Here is a 6,966-nt window from a genome sequence, read left to right as displayed (position 1 = left end):
ATGAGTTTTCCCTGGTATACAGTAGAGGAGGGAATTCAAAGTTTTAGGGAGACTGGAATGCTAGAATATACTTACCATTTGAGAGCTACCCACCCACATCAGGAATGTCCAAAGGACAAACCTTTAACCAGGACTGTGAGGAATAAATTTGTAAGGTTAACTCCGTCTTCCCTGAAAAGCTCTGTGGATACTCTTCTCTGTAGTCCAGATATTACCTTAAGGAGGAATTAGAATCCTTAAACACTATGGGAATTATTGGTTGTTGTTCTGGTAAAAGAGTTGTCTTAAATGATATTGCAGGGACAGATGCTATACATTTTATATACCACCATAACCTACTGAATGTACTGGGGGAGAATGTAAACTACAACGTAAACTATAATCCATGTGGCTCAGCAGTGCTCTAAAATGTATTCATCAAATACAGTGAATGCGCCACCATATGAGGGAAGTTATTGATGTGGGAGGAGTGTGTGGGGGGTGTATGGGGATCTCATATTTTTTAGTGTGGCATTTTTTGAGATTTATGTATCTTTCAAAAAAGACAATAAAAAATCAAGTATCAGCAGTTAATTGCCAAAGTCAAGGTGGGTGTGTCTACCACAATAAAAGGCAGATTCAAAATAGCACTCAAAATAGTCTGAGTCACGTAGAGTTATGGTGTTGACTAATACATGACGGGGTACCTAATAGATGGGCAGTCTACCAAATTTCTTCTAGATCTGTATAAAGAGAAGAGTTCTAGGTTGAGTAATCAAAACCCTAACTCAAATTACATATGCACAAAATCATGACCCCTTAGTCAATTCCCAGAATTGAGACACAGTATACAGACCCAGAGTCCCTTGAATGAGAAGAAGGCCAAGTATCCTTAGGGAAGGATCCTGTTAAACTGCCAAAAATTTATACAGTTACTCTTCTTCCCAACTTTCCCCAAGGAGATCTATGGTCTTTTACCAGAGTAAATGTGCACTAGGGAAAAGGAAATGATCAGACATTTCAGGGATTATTAGACACTAGTTCAGAAGTGACTTTAATTCCAGGAGACCCAAAAAGGCCCAGTGGTCCACCACTCAGAGGAGGTTATGGGGGTCATGTGATTAATGAAGTTTTAGCTCAGGTCCATCTCAACGTTGGTCCAGTGTGTCCTTGATCCATTCTATGGTTACTTCCCCAGTTCCAGAATGCATAATTGGAATAGACATACTCAGCAACAGTCAGAATCCCCACATTGGATCCCTGACTTGTGGAATGAGGGCTATTATGGTTGGAAAGACCATGTGGAAGCCAATAAACCTGCCCTCGACTAGCAAAATAGTAAACCAAAAGCAATACCTGATTGCTAGAGAGACTGCAGAAATTAATGCCACCATAAAGGATTTGAAGGTGGTGATTCCCACCATATCCCCATTCATTTCTCCTATTTGACCTGTACAGAAAACAGATTGAACTTGGAGAATGACAGTAAATTATCATAAACTTAACCAGGTGGTGTCTCCAATTGCAACTGTTCTCCCAGATATGATATCATTGCTTGAGCAAACCAATATGTCCTCTGGTACCTGGTATGCAGCTGTTGATTTGGTGAATGCTCTTTCCTCAATTGCCATTAGTAAGGGCCACCAGAAACAGTTTGCTTTCAGCTGGCAAGGTCAACAGTATACCTTCACTGTCCTGCCTCAGGGGTATAACAACTTTCCAGCCCTATGTCATCACATTGTCTGCAGGGATCTTGATAGTCTCCCTTATATGAGACATCACTCTTGCCCATTATATTGATGATATCATGTTGATAGGACCTAGTGAGAAAGAAGTAGCAAAGACTCTAGACTTATTAGTAAGGCATTTGTGTGAGAGAGGATGGGAGATAAACCCAACTAAAATACAAGTTCCTTCCACCTCAGTGAAATTTCTAGGCATCCAATGGTGTGGTGCATGTTGAAGTATCCCTTCTAAAGTGAAGGATAAGTTGTTGAATCTGCCCCCTCCTATGACCAAAAAAAAAAAAAAAAAAAGAGGCACAATGCTTATTAGTTGGTCTCTTAGGATTTTGGAGACAACATGTTCCTCATTTGGGTGTACTACTCCAACCCATTTATTGGGTGACCTGAAAAGCTGCTACTTTGGATTGGGGACCAGAAGAAGAAGAGGCTCTGCATCAGGTCCAGCCTGCTGTGCGAGCTGCACTACCATTGGGACGATTTGATCCAGCAGATCCAATGGTACTAAAAGTTTTGGTGGCAAAGAGAGATGCTCTGTGGAACCTTTTGCCAGCCTCTATAGAAGAATCACAATGCAGACCCTTAGGATTTTGGAGCAAAGCCCTGCCATCCTTGCAGATAAGTACTCCCCTTTTGAGAAACAGCTTTAGGCCTGCTACTGGGCCTTAGTGGAGATGGAACACCTAAACATGTGCCATAAAGTTACCCTGAGAACTGAGTGGCCTTTCATGAGCTGGGTATTGTCCAACCCACCAAACCTTAAAGTTAGGCATGCACAGCTGCACTGCATAATAAAGTGGAAGTGGTATATATGAAATTGGACTTGAGTGGGTACTGAAGTCACAAATAAGGTACATTAGGAAGTAGCCCAAGTACCCATGGTCATGACCCTGCAATGTTACCTTCTCTTTCCCATCCCTCATCTTTGGCCTCTTGAGAAGTCCCTTATAATCAGTTGACTGAGGAAGAGAAACCTCAGACCTGGTTTATAGATGGTTCTCCATGATATGCAGGTACCACCCAAAAGTGGACAGCTGCAGCACTTCAGCTGCTTACTGTTGACATTTATGAAAGACAGCGGTGAGGACAAAATCTTCCAGTTGGCAGAACGTCAAACAGTGCAACTGGTTGTTCATTTTGCATGGAAGAATAAATAGCCAGAGGTGCAACTGTACACTGATTCATGGGCTGTTGCCAATGAAAACAGAATGGGTAGTGGAAGAAGGTAGTGATAAACTTCAACCATTAACTTCAACCATGAGACCAGTTACAGAAATGAGGACTGTACTGGTCAAGAATCTTTCTTCCTTGTTTCATTATGATGATGAGTGTATATGTACACAAAACTAATTTCCTCATCTTCTGCAAACTTTTCCCTTATGATATAACAGGTCGCATCAGTTTCATGTCACAATATTTGAGGATGTCAAGTTTAAGACTGAATATTACCCAAGAACTTGCACCCTATTCTGTATAGAATTAATGTATTTCTCATTATTTGCAGGAGAGTGGAACATACACACATATATATGTATACATATATGTGTGTGTGTATGCATGCATTTAGGTATGTTTGTTATTGTTTTTACTTAGAGAATAAGTATTGTTTAAGGTAATAAGTATGATTGTCAAGTTGACAAGTGGTGGACTGTGATGGTTAAGCTAATGTTTCAGCTCAGCCAGGTACCTGTGCCAAGTTGTTTGGTCAAGCAAGCACTGGGCTAACTGTAATACAAGGGCATTTATGAACTTTAGTCACCATTGACTTTATTGCAGTGGTAAATCATAGAGAGCTGATTACAATTACATCAGTCAGTGAGAATGCCATCATCAATGAGTGATGCTTTACCCAGTTAGTTGAATATCTTCTCTCATGAACTATAACAAATACATAATACATAGAAAGTATTAATAAATAGGTGGATTGGGGGGAAATATAGCAAATATAAGGTATGTGTTATGTAAGTTAATAGTTTGTAACAAATCTATTACAATAATGCAAGGTGTTGGTAGGGCAATATATGGAAACCCTTCATAATGATATGCATTTTTTTTGTAAGTTCACAACTTTTAATATACACTTATCTCTTATGTATGTACATATTGCATAATAAACATCAATAAAATTTTATTTAAAAGACCTATTGGCTTTTAATCAAATCCCCATGAAGTAGAAATAAACCCTCCATGCACCATTTAAACAAGTAACTGCTTCATATGTCCAACTACAAAGTCATTGTCACTGGCCATTTCTATCCCAAGTAGCCTTTCTCATGACAAGAAATCACACTTGTGTAATCATCGCCCAAATGATCTATTCATTGCTTTCATGTCCCAAGTCCATTAATGTATGCCTCCCTACTCTGTCTCATTCTCTCTCAAAGCGTAAGTTTGTGAAGGCTACACTTCTTACAAGACTCTCATATGGAATGATCTGTTAGGACATAGTTCAGACCCAGTCACCACAACTTCATTGACAAAAAGATATGATATATTTTAGTTTTTGTGTTGACTTATTTATGACATCACCATCTACCCACCTATGGTTCAAGCCTGACTTCACCTCAGGCCCTAGGATATCCATGATCAATGCCTAGAATCCAGAAGCTTCAGTGGCTGGCCTGAAGGCTTGGTATCCTAGAACTCATGTAGTGGTCGGTGCCACTGAAATGTTTACCCACAAATGCCTTCTACTGTTTTGAGAGAGATATAGTGGTGTCAGAATATAGGACAAATGGAGGATTGACTGGCATTAATACAGGTAACATATGGGAAAATGGAAGCAGCATGGAGCAGAGTCCTGCAGACTCCCCTCTATGGACAGTCTCAACTTTGTGGTGTGAGGATCATGGAGAAGTGTTGATTAACATGATGGTGCAGAGTCAGGGAGCTAAGTATCATTTTAAGTGCTAGGAGTGATTTATAAACTATTATTTTATTATTATATTATATTATGATTTAATATAAAATGGTAGGAATAAAACATTTTATTGTTTGGAATTTATTCAAATTTTCAGTATACCAAGTATGTCAGAAAAGAATGAAGAAAAGCATTTAAATTACATAATTATATTTGTATGTTATTTTGAGGCTTATTTTTTCAGCCCACTTTACATAGGCTAACTTATCTTGTTTCAGTGTCAGTATAGACCATAGTCTTCTCCAGTGGAGGCACAGATCAGGATGCAATAATCCCTGGTCTAACTAAAAAGAATGTATGTTGATTGTGTTTTGAAATGTTATAGAATAATTGGAATTTGATTTAAAGTTCCTGTGTTTCTTTATAAGGCAAATGAAATAATTACAAATTGAAACAAAATACATTTGAGGTATATATTTCTGAATTTGGTAAAAGAGTTTAAGCAATGGAATAGAATATAAAACAAAGAAATATTTCTTAAAACTGATTTGTTAAACAATTTAGGTGACTGCAATTTTTGTAACTATTAATTTATACTTTTTTCATTTTTGTTAGAATTGGTTTATACTTCACATGCAAATGCCTTACAGAGATATTTTTAGCAGAACTTGTAAAATGAGAGTTATTTTCCTCTAGTATGGAAAATACTGCAGTGATTTAATATTAGACCTGGTGAATGGAGAATTTGAACCAATCCAGCCTTATTGTCACCATACATCAGGTATCTTTGTGCTTTATGTATTCCAAGAGACAATTTAAAACAGTTAAAATACATTTTGATTTTCTAAATAGATCCAAATAAATCAATATGAGATGTTTGTTTTCTTCTTATGGAACAGATAAGACTATTCTTATAGGACTGTGTATCCCTCTTCCAATTAACTAGGTAACTCGAGTTCAAACCAGAGATTCATCCCTCTGCCTATCCTTCTACTATAGTTAAAATACTAACCAGGGAGGCTTAATGATAGTGAAAGAAAATATAATGAGGCTTTAGTGGTTAGAATAATGAGATATGATTTTGGAATCCATGCAAAACTTTCTGATGACTTTCTGAAGAATAGCCCTGAGACTCATTAAGCTAATTAGAAAACAACTGCCATGAAACTCATTCTTCGACTTGTGTCTCCTGAGTATCCAACTAAATTGATCATCATGGGGCAAGTGGATAACATCCAGAAATCAGATATGTGATGCAAGAAAGGATCTTTTAAGAAACTGAGAGGCCATGAGGGCAGTGCAACTCTGGCACAGAGAGAATTAGAAGTTCCAAAATAGTAGTAAGTGAAGTGTTCCAAGAAAGAAGTTAAGTGGTGCCTGAAAATTTTAGAGTAATTGTTGGGATAGAGGGAGAACATGGCTCTATATTGAACAGGCAGTTCTTCCAAAGTTGAATTAGATAATTCTTTTTACCTGGTATCAGTAAATTATTTAAATAATATGTCATTCTAATATAGAAATATTAATTTGTTAGAAAAATTAATTTGATGGTAAAAATTCCCCTTTGGAAAGGTAGGAGTTCCCTAAAGAATTTTTCCTATGAACACTTCTTATTACTTACATTGTTTATTAATAGACTTTGATACATACATATATATGTAATTTAAGAGCATAACATTCCTTGTACCTTGCACAATATCTTTGCATTTACAATTCTTTAGTTGTACATTATACACTTTCCTTGCTAGAAGTTTGCAGAGAGAATGAAATATGGGTTTTAATTCATTTGTTAAGTACAAATCAGGATTATGTGCATAATCTCTATCCACCTATATATAAGCAACAACAAACAAACAAGACAAAAACAAAGTATAAAATGACAATAAATATGATGTATTGGTATTTATAAGGATTTTGAAGTAAGCAGGTCAACAGACCACAATATGTATTGAGAAATGAGAACTTAAAAGGATTTCAAAATTATGAAAGACTAAAGATTATAAGAGGCATAATATGAAAAAGAAATGGAAACAAATTATTCATTTGGGCAAAAATAATACAATGAAATAATCAGTGGTGAAATATAAAAATAATTTTTCTAAAAGGGAAACCAGAGAAGGGAACCAGAAATTTGCGATGAATCCTGAAATATATAAGGTGATCCTCAGTACCCTAGGAAAGTTTAATACAGCATAGTTAACCATCATTTTGTATTAAGTTTGTTCAAGGAAGAAAACCTCAAGGATGAATTATCAATGCTGAATTAATAGGTAATTCTAACTGAAAGTGTTTCTGTGAGATGTTCAGAAATCCTAGTCTTTTTTTTTTAACTCATAAACTTTTTCTAAAGCTTTGCTATTTTGAACTTTACCTTCATTTGAATGT

Source organism: Dasypus novemcinctus, chromosome 22 (genome assembly GCF_030445035.2).
Source record: "Dasypus novemcinctus isolate mDasNov1 chromosome 22, mDasNov1.1.hap2, whole genome shotgun sequence".
NCBI classification, from domain to species: domain Eukaryota; kingdom Metazoa; phylum Chordata; class Mammalia; order Cingulata; family Dasypodidae; genus Dasypus; species Dasypus novemcinctus.
Note: the sequence above shows the minus strand (reverse complement) of the source record.